The sequence below is a fragment of the Ricinus communis genome, chromosome 1 (genome assembly GCF_019578655.1).
Source record: "Ricinus communis isolate WT05 ecotype wild-type chromosome 1, ASM1957865v1, whole genome shotgun sequence".
NCBI lineage: Eukaryota > Viridiplantae > Streptophyta > Magnoliopsida > Malpighiales > Euphorbiaceae > Ricinus > Ricinus communis.
Genome location: NC_063256.1, coordinates 25,135,082 through 25,154,894, shown reverse-complemented (window position 1 = coordinate 25,154,894; position 19,813 = coordinate 25,135,082). Strand labels below are relative to the sequence as shown.

The following is a 19,813-nucleotide window of genomic DNA, read 5'->3' as shown; positions in this document are numbered from 1 at the left end:
GTGGATGTGCAGGTGAAGATCCTCATAAACATTTGAAAGAATTCTATATTGTATGCTCCGGAATGAAGCCACATGGTGTGACCAAAGAGCAAATAAATCTTAGAGCTTTTCCCTTTTCTTTGAAGGATAAAACAAAAATTAGCTCTATTATCTACCCTCTGGTTCAATAACAACATGGAATGAGATGAAAAGATTTTTCTTAGACAAGTTCTTCCCTGCAACAAGAGCTGCCAACATCAGAAAAGAAATTTTTGGCATAACACAGTTCACTGGAGAAACATTGTATGAGTATTGGGAAAGGTTCAAGCAACTGTGTGCTAGATGCCCACATCATCAAATCTCTCCGCAACTCCTAATCCAATACTTCTATGAAGGATTGTTGCCAATGGATAGGAGTATAATTGATGCAGCAAGTGGTGGAGCTTTGGTAGACAAGACACCTGAAGAAGCGAAGCAATTAATTTCAAACATGGCTGAGAATTCTCAGCAATTTGGTACAAGGGTTGATGGAGCTACAAGGCGATTTAATGAGGTAAGCACTAAAAATCTTGAAAATGCTTTAGGCGGATTTATTGGTCAACCTCAAAGGAAGTATGACCCTTTTTCCAATCATTATAATCCTGGATGGAGAGATCACCCGAATTTGAACTATGGAAACCAATGAGGACAACAAAATTATCCTTCCCGGAATTTCATTATACCACCTCAAGTTCTCCAAAAACCTTAAGCTTCAAATTCAGGTATGTCTTTGGAAGATATTGTTAAAAATCTTACTAACAATGCTCTTCAATTTCAATAGGAAACAAGGTCAAGCATTCAGAATTTAGGCAATTAAATTACTCAATTGGCTACGTCGGTTAGTAAATTGGAGGCTCAAAATTTTGGAAAACTACCTTCACAACTAGAGATAATTCCAAAGGAGAATGTTAGTGTAATTTTTCTAAGAAGTGGAAAGGAGATTCCTTCAGGGTCGATTCCACTTAAGGAAAATGAACCGAGCAAGGAAAAGGAAGAAGAAGCTTCCTCTAAAGCATCACGTGGGGTAAAATTCGATCCTCCTCTATCTCTTTCATCTCACACTCCATTACCTCCTTTTCCTAGCAGATTAGCTAAGCCAAAAGAAGATGAGCAAGAAAAGGAGATCTTTGATACATTTAGGAAGATGGAGATAAATATCCCATTATTGGATGATGTCAAGCAAATTCCTAAATATGCAAAGTTCTTGAAGAAATTATGCATAAACAAAAGAAGGATGAAGGAAAAGGAAAAAATGGTGGTAAGTAAGAATGTGTCGGCAGTCTTGCAAAAGAATATGCCAGAAAAATGCAAAGATCCAGGTATGTTTTCAATATCTTGTGTTATTGGTAATATGAAAATTGAGCGTGCCATGTTAGATTTTGGAGCTTCCAATAATGTCATGCCATTTTCTATTTATCAAGATTTTGAAACTAAATGACTTGCAAAGACTAGTGTAGTGATTCAATTAGCTGATAATTCTTATATTCATCCCCTTGGAGTTGTTGAAGATGTTTTGGTGCAGGTTAATGAGCTCATATTTCGTGTCGACTTTTACATTTTAGAAATGGATGGTAATTCCTCATCAAAATCAGCTTCGATTTTATTAGGACGATCATTCATGAAAACTGCTAAGACAAAGATTAATATAGATGAGGGTACTCTCTTCGTAGAGTTTGATGGAGAGATTGTTAAATTTAATATTTTTGATGCAATGAAATATCCTAATAATGTACATTCTCTTTGCCATATTGATGTAATTGATCCAATTGTGCAGGAAGTATTTACAAAAGAAAGTGTTAGTGATGAGCAAGAATTAGATGCACAATCTAATTTAGAAGGAATTGATTATGAGATTGGTCAAAAAGTATTATTATATAATTCTCGATTGAAGCTTATGCCTGATAAGTTTCGTTCTCGATGGATCGGTCCATTTGTTGTTATTAATGTGTTTCCCTATAGTGCAGTGGAAGTTAAAAGCTTGGATTCGAATAAAATTTTCAAAGTGAATGGTCATAGATTGAAAATCTTCCATGAGGGTGAAATTGCTCCATGTCTCATTAGTTTCCCTTTGGATCACTCCACTTATTTGGATAACTCAAATATTTCATCATTCCGTTTAGCATAACGACGTTAAACAATTGCGCTATTAGGAGGCAACCCAAATGCTTTCTTTATTTTTATTTATACTTTTTATTTTATTTTCTAATTTTTTTTAATGAAGAAGTTCAATTTCTTTTCTGGCAAGAGACTAATTTCGATAAGGCGTGACCACGCCTTTTTACAGCTCTCCCAGAAGCATTAACTGAATTTTTTAGAGAAGCTCGTTTCTTATAAGGCGTGACCATGCCTTGTTTCAAAACATCTTCTGTTTTGTTTTAACGACTTCACTTAATTTTATAGAAGATCGTTTCTTATAAGGCGTGACCACGCCTTGTTTCAAAACATTGTATGTTTTGTTTTGACGTCTGCACTTAATTTTACAAAAGCTCATTTTTTATAAGGTGTGACCACGCCGTGTTTCAAAATATCTTCTGTTTTGTTTTGATGTCTGCACTTAATTTTACAGAAGCTCGTTTCTTATAAGGCGTGACCACGCCTTCTTTCAAAACATCTTCTGATTCATTTTGACTTCTCTACATCATTTTCTTTATTTTTTCATTTTTATTTATTTATTTATTTTTCTTATTTATTTATTATGGAACCAAAATAAAGAAGAAAGAAAGTTTTATTTTACAACAACCACCAACGTTTTATTTTCTTTTGAAGCATCCATCACCAAAACTTCCTATTTTCACTGGGCGGTTCTACCTCCTTTCCTACCATCACCATTGACTATTCAGTCCGAGTTGCTCACAAATCAAGGGAGTTTCATATTTCTTTTCATTTCTTTTGTGAGCCATTTTCTTTTTGATACATTGAGGACAATGTATAGTTTAGGTGTGGGGGAAGAATATGATAATTACATGATTTTCTTTTCTTTTTGAAAATATTTTTTTATACTTATAATTAGGTATGCTTTAATTCATATGTGCTAATTCTTCTTTTGCAACCTTGAGTTTTGTTTTGATAACCTAGAATATCATGTAAGTTAGAGATACATTTTTTGTTTGAATTTTAATGCATGAAAGGGATAAGCATGATTAGTGTTTCTTTAAAATTATCTGATCATATCTCATTAGTTTATTGATTGAAAAATGCGCAAGACTTGATACAAATTTGAACATTCAAGTGAGCTTTTGAGCCAAAGAGCAATCCGTTATATTTTGCTCTAATTTTTTGTTGAGTGTTATCAAACTTAGTATGATTATTCTAGAACTTGCTTGCAAATGCACGTTGAGACCACATCCTTGGATTGATGCTTTAATATGAAAAGGGCAATTAGGATTAACCTATTCTTAGACTTTTAAAATACCTACCCTATTGATTTCCCTTTAGTTAGCCACTTTGAGCCTATTTTCCATTTTCTTCTTTTTTTTTTTTTTTTAACACATGTTGTTTAACCCAAGACCTTTTGTTTGCTACCTCTATTTTTCTACCCTTGTCAAGATAAGAAGGGAAGTGTTGCATGGTACAAATGAAACAGAAAAAAAAGAGACAAAACAAAAAAAAAAAGGAAGAAAGGGAGAGAAAGAAAGTTGATATTTATTCCTTTCATGAAAGATGATAATTGGAGAAGTATTCATCAAATATATTGAATTGAATTGTTACATGTTATTTCTCCAAAGTTTTTAGTGCTAGTATAAAATGTGGGAATAAATTTCAAAGTCTTTGTAGTGTGTTTTATGGTTATGTGGCATAGTTATTATGCAGGTAACTAACCTTTTTGTCTTGATTGTGAAACACTTTAATTTTTCCTTTTATCGTACCCTTTCCTAAGCCCCATTACAACCCTTGTAAAGTCACTTTGATTTTTGCATCTAATTCATGTGTAATGGTGGAGACTTGATTCATTAGCAAGCTTATGGTAATAACATGCTATGTTTTGATTTTGAGAGTAAATGCACCCTAAACACTTTGAGAGTATTGAGTGAAACCATGTTAGGATGTTAAGTCTCATTGCTTTGATTTTGATGAATTAGTGAGATACTTGTTCTTTTTACAAAATTTATCCTATGAGTGCTACTCTCTTGATTGTCATTATTATTCAACTCATTGATGTATGTTGAACTTATTTGGTATTTGTGGAGATTAAAAGAGATAACTGGTATGTTGAATTGAGGTATGCTTAAGGACAAGCATAAATTAGGTGTGGGGGAATTTGATAGGTCATAAATAGTTATACTTACTGTGTTTAATTCCCTTACATTTTGATTGGATAATGTGCTTAGTTGTGGAAATTGTGTTTATTCTCATCTAGATGGTGAAATATTAAGGATTGAGTGAAATTTAGCCAAAATACATGTTTTCAAGCATCACTTGTCAAAAACCAAGTCTTTTGAAGAAAGAGCAAAAATTTGGGCAGAAGATCATTTTCAATAAGGCGTGACCAAGCCGTACAATCCGTGAGCTGCTGGAACCTGCAGAAGAGAGCTTCGAATTTTTCAAGATAAATTCGTGGTGGACCCACTTTTATATAATTTCCTCTCTTTTTGGAATTGTTGGATAAAGAAAACTTTCTACCATGTATTTAGGATTTTAATGTGTTTAGATTACTCTTTATCTTATCCTTCCTTATAGGGATAAGATCATATAGGAAGTTTATTTATTTTTAATAAGGATTCTCTTATTAGGGTTTAGGTTTAACTTCCTATATAAGGAGGCTAGTTCTACCAAGTAAAGGACGGCTGAGAGTGCTTTTGATTATTTATTATTCTTCTTCTACAATTCTTTTCTTGTGAATTTTTACTCCACCATGTGTGGCTAAGTTTTTAGTTTCTAATTCAAGAGTGAATAAATTCCAATTGTGATTTTGTGAGGCTTTGTGCTTAACAGAATTCTTCTTTAATTCAAGTATTCTTTATTTCTTATTTTTATTATTTTATGAATTTTTGATATTGATTGAACTGATGACCCAACTTTGATATTGATTTTTCTATTGCTAAACTTTGAGTTTGTGATCCGTAATTGTCATGAACGATTGACACAAGTAGCAAGGAGCTGGCTCATGTGTGTGTGATTGCGGCTTATTCGAATTACATAGCTTGCATGATAGGCTCTAGGGAAATAAAGGAACAAGGTTAATTCAATTGTAGTTATCTTAATTAATTAATGTTGGTTTAGTCATTCTCATTATTCTTAATGCTATCATTGAGTTGATATGGAACGATATCGTGCCCAGTTGACTAATGGTAAGTTTTGATTTGGATGTTGTGTTTGAGTCAATTATATTAGGAGAATTACACTTGTTGCGGCTTTTTCGAAGAAGTAGATTAAGTACTTGAATAGAAAAATTGATATTTTAGCCTATGATCATGATTACAATTGGACGGAATTAGGACTCTTGAATTGGAAATTTGTTAAGATTGATTTTTATTTACTTTAATATTCAGCCTTCATTATTTTCTGTTTATTTATAATTTCGATTCAAACATTCAAAATTCCTCATTTTTATTTTACCTTGAGAAGCTATCCACATTGGTTCCCTTGAGATTCGACCTGGTTTCACTATTTCTACAAGTTAGTTTAGGAAAATCAGCAATTTATTTTGAAGGGCTTCGACAACCTGTGTGTTATTTAGTATGCATGTGTATGAATTATTGTGTTTATAGGGAATGATTTATTAAGCAATAAAATTAAAGATTAATATACACAAATAAGGAAGTTGGCTTCCAGATCCATCTCTAGATTTGTGGCGTAACCTTTTGGAATTTGAGAAACGTCACTCGTTAATAAGAGTGTCCCAGGGATTACTCAGGTGGCGAATCCCATCTCCACATTAGTCTTAGTGACTAGTTAGCATGTTCTCAATTAGGTTGAAAAGCCTTACAGTGTCGTAGTCGCTAAAGACACTTGGGTGCGCGCCTAAAACCGCTGCCCACAGCAAGTCTAGCATATTGATCTTCTTTGCCTTAGTAGTTACTTCCACCGGCTCTTCTATATCATTAATTACCTCCCAGCCTTTGACTCTTAATATTTTGTGTAACTTCTTAATTTGTTTCTCCATCTCTTTGACTTTAGGATCTTCGATAACAGAAACCCTGGGTATAGTTGTATGTTTAACCTGGTTCTCATCTTCTGCATCAATAACTCATACGGATTACGACCATTCCTATCCTTTTTGAAACCTGACCAAAAAATCCAGTACCACTGGATTCTTTGGATTCATACGAATACCATCCCCCTGCTGGTGGTTCCATTGTTGGCTTGTGTTGCATGCGCATGCAGTGTTATAAGACTAGGAGTTATTATTATTGTGTAGTCAGAGCTTGGAGTGCTTTAGCTTTTTGTCTCATTAATTCTATCAGACTCTGCATCTGAGTCTTGACACTCTCCATATCATTGCAGACGGCTTCTAATTTAGCATTACGAGAGACTTCTGGATGGTTTTCTGTTTCAGTGCTTTCTTGTATAGTCAACCTACCACCTGTTCTGACCCAAGAAATTGTGGCCTTTGAAAGAAAAGGTTAGAAATTATGAATGCAAGTGCAAAATGCATGTATGAATGTATTCCTGGAAATGCATGTATGTTCTCTTCTTAAGCGAAAAAAACAATCAACTTCTTAAAAGGAACAAAAGATCCATTCAAAAGCAAGAAGATAATAGCCATCCCCTTCATTAATTCTTATCCATCAAGCACAATCGGCCATAATATTATTCTTAAATACAAGAAATTATCTAGTTCTTGTCCAAAAGGACTTGATTACAAAACATAAAAACAGTTAGAAAATTGCATTGGCTAGTCATATTCTGGTGATTCCATCTCGAAGAGCTGGTCCTTAGTGATGATCTTCTTGTCTAGTAGCTGCTAAACATCCTTCTTGAGACAGATGCACTTATCAGTATTATGTCCATATACACCATGATACAAGCAGTAGTTGTCCGTCTCACGGTCAATGCAAGCAAGTACCCTCCAGGATGATACTGGCCTGGTAGGCAACATACCTCGATGATAAAGGCCAACTAGAATATTGGAGTAAAACATGAGGGGTTGAGCGTACTTTTTCTTTTTCTTGCTCAAGGCACTTGGCTTCATCATGGGCTTTAGCTCATCTTCTCGACAAGCTTTTCTCCCTTTCTTCTCCACCTTTTCATCCATCACCCTCAAGGCAACAACCACTATTTCCTAAAGACTTTATTTTAGGAAGTACGCCATCTTGTCCAACTCATAGGACATGTGCCCTACCAAGCGAAATAGGGACCTTATTTAGGACTTCAAGACATTGATCTCATCCTTAAGGCTTATGAACTCTATTTGAATCTCAAAATCCATCAGTATCTGATTCATATCAAGAAGAGAAATGGTTGTAAGCAAAAGGTTTAAGTATGTGTATGTCATGAATGCACATGCAATGTCCACCAAAAGATAAGAGGTCATCAATCATAAAGCTTATTCACTGCCCAATCACAATCAAGTACATATGCACAAATAGATGTAAACACATAGAATATCAATGTACACCTCTCATGCAACACTCCCTTCCAAAGTCGAGTAGTGGCGAAGTCTTCTTTCCTAAGTATTTTGGTTTAGCTAAGCCATGAAAAGGGGATGGTCAAACCTCGATTCTCTCTAGTGTTTAAAACTTAAGCTTAAGCTAACCCATAATTAGGAATTCTCCACTAGACGTTTGCAAGTCTCGCATTCTAAGGGAGATTGAACTTTCATTCATTATCCTTGATTACGGGTTTCTCGAACATTCATCATGAGGAGAAATTTCTAATTATGAATAGTCTAAATCTGAGTTTTAAGCACTAACAGTGGAATAAAGTCATGTATCGTACTTATTATTTGTCATAATGCATTCGTACTACTCTTTTACCATTTGTGTAGGTATTTGCACATTTGTGCCAATCCCAATGAGTGTTTGGTCTTTGAGTAGTCCTGAGTGCATTTAAGGAAATAATGAGAAGGATTTATAAGGTTATTCTAAGCAAGCATACATTCACATGTTATTTGGTAACCTAAGGGGACGATCTACGTCATTACATGAGCTTTGGCTGGGATAAACAAGCTTAATTTCCATTAGCAAAGAGAACCATTTTTATACTAGAGGAGGCTTATCCCTTTTATATAGCTAGGTAGGAGTGTCGTCGCTACTTGACATGATAATTCTTTTGCCCCCTAATACATGCACAAGGGTGGTGGTCATCACTAATAGGCATCGTCTTCCATTTTGATGGAATTAGGATATCCCACATATCAGTGCCATTAGGTAAAGATATGGCTGTCTTAATTCTAATGAAAATAATGCAAAGCCAGATTAACAAAACCAGGAAAAAAAAAGCCTCAGAGTCAATTGGAATCAACTTCTCATTATATCCCTAGTGGAGTCACCACTGTGAGTGCGACTTTTTTTCATGGAGCCTGGCCTGCATCGGTAGCAGCTGTGTCACTATGTCAAAGGTTGTTTCTTCTGTACTAGGCTCGATTCAAAAATGAGCCATCCGAGAAGAGGTCTCAAAAGATCACAATAACTGCGGTGGCTACAAATTATCAAAGAATATTGGGAGTCGCCACCCAAGTAAAATAACCGAGACAAATATAGCTGGGCGATGGATGGTAGCTTATATTCCTTGCGGAGAGCCTAACTTTCCCCCTCCCTAAATCAGAGATCTGGGTTTGGAAAGTTTGGTACGTGTTAGGAAAGGATTAGGCACCCCAACACGCCTAGACACACAATCCGGCCTCCACTAGACTCTAAGGTCTCTAATCGTACTAACCTAGCTTGGTTACTACCCATTTTATTATAATGATATTTTATTATCTCATTTAATTATGCATAGAGTGTGGAAAAGAAGTTACTAACCTAGCATACATCTATCTACATGGAAGGCACATTGGTGCCACTAAGCCTAAGAAAGGTATATTGGTACCTTAGATTTTATCTGACATGCCAAGGTGACCAAAATAAGACCGATTTTAGTAGCATATGGGTGCCGATTTCTTTTATCTTTAAGCAATTAGGTGAATAAAATATGGGAGGCAGGAGACTCACATTGGTGAGTTAATTTGTTTTCTGTAAGCATGTGAGGTGATCAATCAACCTAAATCTGGTTTACCTTTAGCATGTGAGATGAGATCTAAATATATGAAAACAACAAATAAAACAAATATAAAGAATGGGAAGGAAGGAATTAATAGGGTATAAACTAGATAGATGATTATAAAAAAGGGAAATAGTTAGCACCCTAAATAAGCTTAAACCAACCAATAAAGGCATTAAAACAATCAAAATATCTAGGCAGGATTAAACCTGTTCTCGTCAAAAAGGGAGTAAGCCTATTTGGCTAACCAAACCTATGCTTATAAGATGAGTTAGTCTAAAACTTGGAAAATAACTGAAATAATAAAGCAATGCAATCACACACAATCATCATGAAAGTCATTCCTCCAATGGAATTAATCATACTAAATCTATTAAAGAAAATGAATGAAAAATATGACACCTAATTAGTCATGATCATGCAACCAATCATGTTATTAGCCCATTTATCATGCCAAGTACATTAGGATCGTAAAACACATTAAATCACATATATTATCATTAAAAAATCAATAACTTCAAACATATAACATAAAACCCTAACTAAACAGAAAATAATTAAACCTATTTCACCTTAATCATTTACTAATCATGCATCAACAAGTAATTAAACACATTCATCCATTTAAAGTAAGCATTAGCCTTAAAACTAACTAAACATATCAAATATCATCATATCAACACTATTATCTTCTAAACAGAAACTAAACATATTCATTAAGTAATTAACACAAAGTATAAAAGCTTTGAAGGTTAAAAATTAACCAAAATTACTAAAAAAATAGAAGCATCAAGCTTTTGTGAGCTTACCATACGTGGGGTAAGCCTTAACCCACGTGGGCTAAGCGAAAGCCCACGCGGGGTAAGTTCTCAAAAGCTTAGAGCTTTTGTATTTTAGGGTTTCTTTTCATAAAATACAATTTTCAAACTTAATGCAGACGTAAAATATGGCTAAACACAACCAAATATATACTTAAAGGGAGTTTAATTCATAGTTTTGGGCCTTGGGGTGTTACATTGTGGTGATTAAGGTAAAAGTGAGGACTTGAGAAATGAGGAGGATAATGCAAACTTCTTTAACACTAAAAGAACTTTTGGTGGCTCCTAGAATGGAAAGAACAACCTGCAAATAACAAATTCGTAAAGGGTGAAATGTGTGGTGTCTTTTAGCAATGGGAAGAAAGGAAATGTATGGGTATTAAGTGTTGGTATTTATGTTAACAAGAGAAAATATGTTTAAGAGGTTGGAAATGGGTAAAAAGAGGGCTGGAAATCTATGAAATGGAATAGACTAGGGAGTTTTTGAGGAAGGTGAATACCGTAAGGGTTAGGGATTTTAGGTATATGGGTATGTAAAGATGAAAGGAAAGGTGCAGAGTCTCCTCAATCAAAGAAAAAATATTATTTTCTGATTTGGTAATCTTTTTTTCTTTTTTAAGTTATGGCTAGGGTTATGGGAGTGTGATAAGGAGTTACGTACCTACTTAAAAACGAATAAACCTCTTTAAAAAGTGAATGTTCGAAGTTACAGGGCTATTTTGCCGAGTTCCTTAGAGAGAGTTGTCTCGCGCCCCTAGGTATTCGAAGCTTTTTCTCTAGATGTGACGAAGCTTTCTTATAAAAATGAGAAACGCCACTCAATTAGAAAAAGTTTCCCAAAGAATCATCTTAGAGGTGACTCTTATCTCCACGCTAGTCTTTGTGATTAGTTAGCGTGTTCCTATTAGGTCGAAAAGCCTTGTAGTGTCGTAGTCGCTAGAGACACTTGGGTGTACTCCTGAAACCGCCACCCACAAGAGCGACTCCACTAAGGATAAGAGAAGTTGATTTTAGTGTATCTCTGTCTTTAATTTTATTATTTAACAAGTGACTTCTGCATCACTACACCGTTATCACACATTGTGCACTTTGGTCCCTATAGCCTAGATGGCATTGGTTAGTAGTTCTCTAGTTCCACTCAAACCTTAGAATTACGACATTGATTAACCATCACTCATAAGTAATGAGCAAGTTTCCTTCGTTGTATGGACCCTTGAATGGGGAAACGAGAAAAGAAAGGATGCTGTTTACTTATAGGAGCCTTTTATCCTTACCCAAGACTTAGCTCACGGTAATGACAGTAGTAATCTCCCTTAGCTATTTGAGATGTTTCTCTTTATAAGCACTAATCCCACATATTGGTAAGCATTGGTCCAAAGACATGTGGAATCGGGCTTTAGGCCCGAAAATATACAGGTGTGGGCGGCGGTTTTAGGCGCACAACCAAGTGTCTTTAGCGACTACGGCACTACAAGGTTTTTTAACCTAATCGGGAACACGCTAACTAGTTACTGAGACTAGCACGGAGATGTGAGTTGCTACCCAGGTAATCCACTGAGACACTTTTACTAATGAGTGGCGTTTCTCAAATTCTATAAGGAAGCTTATGCTTCAAATCCATATATGGATTTGAAACCCAACTTCCTTATTTATGTATCTTAGTCTTTAATTTTATCATTTAACAAATTATTCCCTATGAACAGAACAGTTTATATACATGCATAACATATAGCACATAAAGCCCTCTCGAGTCTAGCCTATTTATTAAGCCCAACCCCCGTTTAAGTTATTTATGTAGCTTACTAAATCAATTATATACAAGGCCTAATGTAGCCCAATTATTAATTATGCTCTTGAGTTCCAGCCTTTAAGCCTAATGGACTACTTTTTATGATAACGCCCAATTATGTGATTCCTAATCTGATATGGCCCAATTGTCCTAGCTAAAGCATAGACAAGCCTACTAGGTCTATACTGATTTTGGATTTTAAGTCCAATTACCATTAATTAGCCTAGTGAACTAAATTTTCATGTCAGGTCCAATTTTAAGGCCTATGTCTGTGTAGCCCTGATGTGCATCATTTTATACATGTTTATATGTCCAATTACTTCCATTTTTGTGCATAGTTATCTTGTTTTATGCCAGAATCACCTGTGTTTTGGTTCCTTTCATGTTTCAGGTGATTATCGATGGATATTATCAATAGTCGAGGGAAATATGTGCAAATACGGACCAGAATCCATCAAAATTGAGCAAGGGCTACCATTTCAAGGTTGAGCACGGGCTGGACTCTGGCCGTGCTGAACCATCAACACTTGATCCTTAAGAGTGTCATTTTGGCACGATTTCTGAGGCCACCACGGCCTTCATCACGGCCTATGGTGGCTCAGCACCAGCGAGGGCACGGCCAGGAAGAAGACCTAAGTTGCAGGACTCGGAGGTCCAGCACGGCCTGGACTCCGCCAGTGCTGGTCAGCACAGGCTTGACCACGGCCGTGTTGAGACATTTATATAGGCAAATGCGAATTATTTTGCTAGGGTTCGATTTTCTGACTTGATTTCTCATATAAATGCATAAGCCATCCTTTTCCAGACTTCGATATTCGACTTTATGAGACTATTTCACCTATTGAAGGAAGGATTACATTGGTTTAAACATCATATTGACGATCAAGATTGGATTTGGAGGCATTCAAGAGGCAATTTAGGGTTCATCATTCAGATTTGAGGATTTAGGGCTTTTCATCGGACTTGAAGAAGAAGGTTGTACATGCTTTCAAATTGCCTTTTTGTATTTGTTCCTTATTTTGTGTTGCTTATTAGCATGAGTAGCTAGAATTGTTGAACCCATTAGAATTCCTATATTGTTGGATTGCATTTAATGTTTATGAGATTTTGATTATCAATGCTTGTTTCTTCTTGCTTTCATTATTAATGAGAAATCACATTATTCATGAGACATTGTGAGTTGTGGTGTTTAGATTGCTTTATGTAATTGAGAAGTTCGTTTAGCAATTGAAAATTTGAATAGCAAGAATTGGTTAATGATCACTTAGAGATAAGGGTAATTGACTAGCCAGATTAAGAATTAACAACTCTTAATAAAGGTGGAATTTAATCTTAAGGCTAACCTAAAATCAATCTTTAGGAAGAGATTCCATCATTTAGGTTCTTAGGTTTAGGGATTCAATGTTCTCGAGAAGGAAATCGAATTCAATTTAGAATCCGCTCATGGGTAATCACAATTGGTAATCAATATAATCTCTACCTTCACTAAAATGCAACTAGCTTAGGTCCCCTTGGGTTTGCTTTTTCCTTTGATTGTTTCACGAAATCCTTCCAGACCGTTTGACATTTAGTTAATCACTTAGCTTGCATATAATCATAGAATAGCAACTTCATCGATTTGTTAAGGTTAGATAACATAAGACGCTACAGTAGTTCTAGGATCACCCTTTCCTGAGAATACGACCTTGATACTCGCCATTAGTACTAGTCTGCATCGATAGGTTCACTGCCTTAGATTGTAGCTACATAAATAGCCTATCAAGCCCATTTTAGTTAATCAATCACATAGCACTTATTTAGTCATACAATAAGCAAAAAATAAACAAAATAAAGTGCAGGAAATAAATCTAATTATTACAACCACCTAGAACTAAAAAAGAAAAGAAAAAATGCCTAAAAGTAAGTACATAACATAAATAAATTAATAAATACATCAAGAATCCACAAATGGCCGAAATCTAGGGTTTAATGGTATACAGCCGATCGGCTCAATGCAAAGTTGAATCGGCTCTAGGGCTTTGTTAGGCGATTTTTTACAGTTCCTCCCTTAATTTCATGCCCCGAAGCCAATCACACATGCACAAAACATGTCAAATCAATTAAAACGTGTAATAATCAAACAAAAAACATAAAATCAATTAAAAACCCTAAACAAAACATGCAAACTATAAAAACCTAGACTAGTAGTAGACAAGAAAAGGCCAAATATCATATTTAAATTATACAATTTCTAGAACATCTAACTATTAAATTATTAAAGAATTACATATTTAATCTAAATCCTATACATGTTACTAATAATTAAAGAAAATAAAACAATCAAAACCCTACATGTTCCTATTATCATATTCAATTCCTAAGAAGTTCTTATTATCATATTCAAGTCCCTAGCAATATCACAACATGCAATCATCTAAAAACCTATTCTTATCATATGAAACACATAAATCAACAAGAAATAATCCTAATCATCTTTTTAAGAAAGCATAAAAACAACAAGGTTTCAAAGATGATATGGATGATGATGATGCTGGGGAACCCTCAAGTCGTCACCATAGTTGGTTGTTCTATGAGTCTCAAGAGACGATGATGCAATTGAATCAAAGATCAATTGAGGATCCAATACTACTTGGGGTATGAAGAAGGCTTTTGTCGTTCTCTTTAAAAACTTTCTTAATTTTCCTAATTCTTTCTCAGTGTCACAACTCTCTGTATTTTTCCTTAAAAAAATGTATCACTCAATGTTGGTGATTGTTGGTAACTGCTAGTAACCCTAAACCTAAAAGTTAAATATGTATATATAGAGCTAGGGTTTAAGAAGTCCTAGGAACATATCGATATGTCTAAAGTTTTCTTAGAGATTATCCCTAATAAAATTAAATAAAATCCCATGTTTATCAATAAAAATCTTCTAAAAGATCAAGTGCCAAAAAATGATGTCGAATCAAGAAAACCATGAATCAACATTGTGTAGATTCAGTCGACTCTACACAGAGCTGATTCATTTTTATGATGAGCCGATTAGCTCTAAAAGGGTAAACATTCATGAAAGTTTTACAATTTAGTCCCCGAACTTGTAAAATTCATTATTTTGACCCTCAACCTTCATTTCTCTTGAAAATTATATCTAAATTGATTTTAAAGAGGTATTTTGGTTGGATTATCCTTAATCCTAACCTCGGATCCACCCGTCCTCCGTCTCCCGATACCCGAGAAGGCAGTAACTTTCATCACATAATTTTTTATAATTCCCTCGATATCTAGATCTTGTGCTGACAACTACCCCAGTTTGTCAAAAAGTTATAAGCATGCAATGCGTTTAAATAAATTGACATAAATCATAAATGTCAAGGATACAATAAAAGGATATCTTGGTGAGCTATAGAAGCTATGCCTCGTAAGCTCGAACTTTGACTGTTGACTTGATGTGGGGACCATACCTACTTGAATTTTTTAGGACTTTGCTTGCTTAGGTTGAGGACTTCAACTGCTTAGGTTGAGGGCTTCACCTGCTATTTGGGAACCACGTCTAGTGATTTCATAACCACTTCCATTGATACGAGGAGCATGCCCGGTGACTTCAGAACCACGTCCATTGATATGGGGACCATGCCTGCTAATTTGATATTTGCATAGACTTTCCTCTGGCTGTTTTCTATTTTAGGAAACAATTTACCACTTCAAATCATTTGGTAATTTTTCACTTCCAGGTACTTTTGATTAGGATTTCCCACCTTGGGGTACGATCTAATTCATTTGATGTTTTTTGGAAGATATGTTGATAACTAATCCACCCAAGGACTAAAATGTAATGTTGATAGGTCAAGGATCATTTTTATAATTTTTTAAAAATTCCCACCTCGGGATACAAACTAGCCTTCCATGTGTCTTTTAGAGACTTGGATCGATTTTTGGACTAAAATGTGATTTTGATAGGTAGCGGACCTAAACAGCACTTCTACCCTCCTTAGGCCCTATATAAGCCTTCACATCCATTCACAAATCCCTTAATCTCATTTGCCCTCTTGTTTTCTCTCAAATCCTCTTTTGCTTTCTCTTTGATTTCTCACCTGTTTCTTAACCAAATCTTGCAAAACCAGTCTTGCGATGGCGACCCTCATCATCGAGATTCTCAGGATGCACTCCGATTGCACTGAACTGGGAGTTCTCGCTACCGATTTCTTGTCAGGATGACTTAAGCCCCAAAAAGCAATTTTTAGGGGGTTTTAGTGTAAAATAACAATAAATTGATGTAATACTTACTTGTTTGAGGCCTTTATATGGTTTGCAATGTGTTTACATACCTGTGCTTGGGCTTTTCAGAGTGATGCCAATCTGGTTCGTCAAAAACTTCTACAACGCTTGTGAATGGTTCCACGAACTCCCAAGCCCAGTTCAGTGCTAGGATTAGCGATATTGGCTTTCACCACTTTGTTGCCATTCTTCCATCGGTTACTGAAAGAATGGACCACACCTCTGTCTATGCTTTGCTTGAGAGGTGGATGGACACCATCCATACTTTCCATACCCCGGTCAGTGAGCTACCTCTCGCCCCCTCTCATTTGCTGCCATCACGGCCATTGATTTCATCGGCACGCTTGTGCCATTTACGCGATCCATGATCAGCACTTTAATATCCAAGAGCGCTTCATTACTAATTTATTTAAGTTCTTGCTGGCATGCAAGAACACATGCTGCATCGCTTACCAAAGCATACCTCTCCACTACTAGGGCTTTGTGCCTCAGAATGCTCGGGAGGTGGATTAGATGGCCTGAGCCTTTCTAGTGTATCTCTTTAGTACAACTTTGTTCAGTGACTTGGAGAATTCACTGAATTTCCACTATTTGGCCCCACTACAGGATTTGGACCAAGTCTCCTCCTACAATTGAGGGTCTGCAGCTTTCGTGTACTTGTATCATCAGATGGACATTATTGTTCGAGGCAGTAAGAGGATCTGTGGCTTCTGGCACGCGATCCATGTAAGTTATTCTTTGACTTCACTTTTATGATTTCTTTTATTGGTATTACGAATGTTAATTCTTGTTTTGCAAGTTTGGGGCCTGGATATCAGCCTTCTAGTGGGCCCACAGCCTATTTGCACCTTGCGGGCTTTTCCTCTCTAGAGTCATTGGGGCTTAAGCAAGAGTGTCCCATTGGAGTGGGCCTAGATTCATGTGCACCTCATATGGATCAAATCCTTGACCTGAGACAAGGTAAAAAAAATTTGTTAGTCATACTCGTGATTTACATATATAATTACTTACCTTTCTGGTTTATAGATTCGAGGTAATTGGTTGGGGGAACGCCATCACTAGGACCCCTACATGCTTTCTACAACTGACCTTGAGCAGAGGAGGATTCTGCTGGCCAAACTTGTCTATCGAGCGTGGTACCTAGGGGAGAGGATCTACGGGTGGGAATGAGGCCCTAGAAGACGTCGAGTTCCCTTGCCTCCACCTTTATCTATATTTTGCACAACGAACCTTACTGGGGAGGAACTAACGGAATTTTTAGCGGATACGATGAGCTTGAGGATCTCACCAACCGGTCTCGAAGGATGGATTATACTTCTTTTATTCCTCAGTTGCTAGGGACTGTGCCTTTCGACGATGATATCATGGCTCAAGTACCTTTTCTGGTCTACTTTGAATTCTTTATCTTTTATATTCTGCTTTTCTAACCATTTTGTTTGCAGTTTATCCATTGTGCCCCCGCTGCTTTTGAGCCAACCGAGGGGCTATCTACTTGATGTTCCAAGCCCATACATAGTTTGGGCTCCTCTACTAGTGTTACCTCTGAGGCACCTCCTACAACCATGTCTGATGTGGTTCCAGGGAGCATCACATTCCCCCTAAACCTGATGATTTCATAATAGAGTCCCCATAGTGCAATGGAGCACGAGCTCACCATGGAGCATTATCTTCCTTCGGAGTTCACTTTGAGCACTTGCACCGTGTAAGTAACATTCTCCTTTATGTTTTCACGTCTCCTTTCCTGAAAAGTTAGTGACATATGATGCAAATAACCATACAGGTTCATAGAGACTAGTTCTAATACGTTCATCTATTGGTCGTCGCCGAGAGGAAGTAGGCTTTTGTCCTCGGTAAGGATTGGCAGGTAAGAAAATGATTTGTAAAATGTATGCATGTACGTATGTATAAAATGCATTAAATAATTTTTTTTTCAGGTTTTCATTAGAGGGACCACGAGAACTTGCAAGGGCAGGTGGATGACGGTAGTATCAGATTGACACTCAGCAATGTCGGATCGAGACTCTGACGCTTTAGCTATCTACCTTGCGGACTTAAGGGATGGACACTGACTCGGATGATGGGATGGGGGATTTGAGAGAGAACCCCGACTTTTGATTCTTTTATTACTACTTGTACTTTCCCTTTTTCTCCATTGCTTGTAAAAATCAATCTTTTTAAAATATAAAATTTTGCGTTTACAGCGCATGCATTATCATTATTTTTCCTTGATGTTGTCTATTTTACGTGTACATATGACCAGCGCAAGAAAATGCAAAAAACCTTCCAAAAAGCCAAAAGTCTTCCTGGTGATGTCACACATCGGAGTTGTACACCCGAAACCATCCTTTTATATAAGACTCCCTTGAACCCGCAGCGCGTGACTTTCCTTGGCAGTCGCTTCCTCTAGATATTCCTTATTTTCTACAAAGCTCTTCAGATCATAAAATCAAGGCTTCTCTTCCAATCCCATCTGAACTTGCATTACCTGATCCCCTTGATAACAAGGTGCACCCGATTTATAATCACCAAAGGCTTCATTGAAAGCTATAAGGGGTTGACCCACATAGTTGATAGGGTAGCCAACGCATCCACCATCTGATTACATACTAAAGTCCTGAGATAGTTGACATACTGGTTCAACCTCTCTTCTTTTACTTCCCATTCCTTGATAGCTTGTTGGATTACCAGCATAGAGTCTCCGTAGACCATCAACTACTTCACTCCCGCTACCATGACTGCTTCTAATCTAAATAAACATGCTTCGTACTCTGCCATCTTATTGGTCACTTTAAAGTCCAATCTCTTGGCCATTGGCAGCATCTCTCTTTCTAGTGTGATTAGAACTACTCTTAACCCTACACCTTTTGCATTTACAGCTCCATCAAAGTATATCTTCCATTCTTGGATCTCAATTGCCCCTAAGTTTTCATCAAGAAACTCTAAATCTCAAGGATCATCATCTTCAATCTTATTCTAAGCTAAAAATTTCATTATAGCCCTACCCTTAACTACCTTCTTAGTAACGTACTTGATGTCGAACTCTATCAGGAGCACTAACCACCTAGCCATTTTTCCAATAAGAGCGGAGCTTCAAACAGACACTTCAGCGGGTCTATTTTTAAGATTTCATGCACCCTATAAGACTAGAAATAGTGTCTTAGCTTCCTCGTAGCCCATATCATAGGCAAACACGTCTTCTTTATGAGATTGTACTTTGACTTATAAGGCAGCAACTTCTTACTAAGATAGTAGGCCGCATGCTCTACGTCATTGGGTCCACACTACGCTACCATTTTCCCTATGGCTTCCTCCTCCAAAGCTAAGTATACAATCAGCGACTTCCCATCCTTTGACGACTTTAGAACCGGCAGCTTTATTAGATACTCTTTGATTCTGTCGAAGGCCTTCTGACAATGTTCATCCCATATAACAGGTTGATGTTTCCTTAAAATCTTGAAGATAGGATCACAAACCATTATGAGCTTGGAAATGAATATGCTAATGTATTGGAAGTGTCCTAGAAAACCTCTGACTTCTTTCTCCGTCTTCAGCGCTGGCATCTCTCGAATAGCCTTGACCTTGTCCGGATCGATCTCTATGCCTCACTGACTCACTATGTGCCCTAACAACTTCCTTGATATAACTCTGAATACACTCTTCTTCGGGTTGAGTCTCAGGTTATACCTTTCCACTCGTCCTAAAAACTTATCAAGAGCCTAGAAGTGCCCTTTCCTTGTTTCAAACTTTACCATCATGTCATTTACATACACCTCCACCTCCTTATGCATCATGT

General features: G+C 36.6%; 1 non-coding gene across 1 annotated transcript; it reads right to left on the bottom strand.

Annotated features, from left to right (window-relative positions):
• Nucleotides 1–232: 232 nt before the first annotated feature.
• LOC112535642 lies at nucleotides 233–339 on the bottom strand. Its single transcript, XR_003079725.1, has one exon. It is a non-coding gene; the product is annotated as a small nucleolar RNA R71 (small nucleolar RNA).
• Between the last annotated feature and the right edge of the window lie 19,474 nt (nucleotides 340–19,813).